The sequence below is a fragment of the Salvelinus sp. IW2-2015 genome, linkage group LG8, assembly GCF_002910315.2.
Source record: "Salvelinus sp. IW2-2015 linkage group LG8, ASM291031v2, whole genome shotgun sequence".
Classification (NCBI taxonomy): Eukaryota; Metazoa; Chordata; class Actinopteri; order Salmoniformes; family Salmonidae; genus Salvelinus; species Salvelinus sp. IW2-2015.
Window position 1 is genome coordinate 17,885,651 of NC_036848.1, and position 1,632 is coordinate 17,887,282.

Consider the following 1,632-nt stretch of genomic DNA (forward strand, 5'->3'; position numbering starts at 1 on the left):
ACGTGATTTGGAAAGGCACACACCTGTCCATATAAGGCCCCACAGTTGACAGTGCATGTCAGAGCAAAAACCAAGTCATGAGGTCGAAGGAATTGTCCGTAGAGCCCCGAGACAGGATTGTGTTGAGGCACATATCTGGGGAAGGATACCGAAAAAATCCCTGCAGCATTGAAGGTCCCCAAGATCACAGTGCCCTCCATCATTATTCAATGGAATAAGTTTGGAACCACCAACTCTTCCTAGAGCTGGCCGCCCGGACGAACTGAGCAATCGGGGGAGAAGGGCCTCGGTCACTCTGACAGAGCTCCAGAGATAGACTGTGGAGAACCTTCCAGAAGGACAACCATCTCTGCAGCACTCCACCAATCAGGCCTTTATGGTAGAGTGGCCAGACGGAAGCCACTCAGTAAAAGGCACATGGAGTTTGCCAAAAGGCACCTAAAGGATTCTCAGAAATAAGATTCTCTGGTCTGATGAAACCAAGATTGAACTCTTTGGCCTGAATGCCAAGCATCACTTCGGGAGGAAACCTGGCACCATCCCTACAGTGAAGCATGGTGGTGGTAGCATGCTGTGGGGATGTTTTTCAACCGCAGGGACTAGGAGACTAGTCAGGATCAAGGGAAAGATGAACGGAGCAAAGTACAGAGAGATCCTTGATGAAAACCTGCTCTAGAGCAGATCTCAGACTGGGGTGAAGGTTCACCTTCCAACAGGACAACGACCCTAAGCACACAGCCAAGACAACGCAGGAGGGGCTTCGGGACAAGTCTCAACACCCTTGAGTGGCGCAGCCAGAGCCCGGACTCGAACCCGATCAAACATCTCTGGAGGGAACTGAAAAGCTGTGCAGTGACACCCCCCATCCAACCTGACAGAGCTTGAGAGGATCTACAGAGAAGAATGGGACACTCCACAAATACAGGTGTGCCATGCGTCCTACCCAAGAAGACTCGAAGCTGTAATCGCTGCCAAAGGGGCTTCAAAGTACTGAGTAAAAGGTGAGAATATTTACGTAAATGTGATATCAGTTAATACATTCGCAAACATTTCAAAAACCAGTTTTTACTTTGTCTTTATGTGGTATTGAGTGTAGATTGATGAGGGGGAAATAACAATTTAATCCATTTTAGAATAAGGCTGTAACGTAGCAAAATGCGGAAAAAGTCAAGGGGTCCGAACTACTTTCCAAATCCACTGCATGTCTAGCTATGATATCAGCATAGATCCTATGCCATATCAGGGATGAGTAGCCCTCAGGGGCCTGATTAGTGTCAGTCACACATTTGCCCAGCCCTAGCCATTACATCTGTTTAAACACCATGATCTTTTGATACTTGGAATCAGGTGTGTGTCAACTAGGGCAAAAGTGTGTTGACTCGTCCGTTAGGCCCCCGAAGAGTGGAGCTCCCCTTTCCTGTGCTACTTGATGCAAAAATAATTACAAGGACAAGAAAACAGATGGAAGAAAGTAATCAACCATCATCATGATTAACTGTAATGTGATAACAATGTGAATCAAATGTTGGACAGGATTTTACTCACACCTTATGTTGGCACCTAATATTAATACTGTAATGCTAGCTAGTTATAATTCACGCACGCACAAAAATACAAAGACAAAACGCAGAG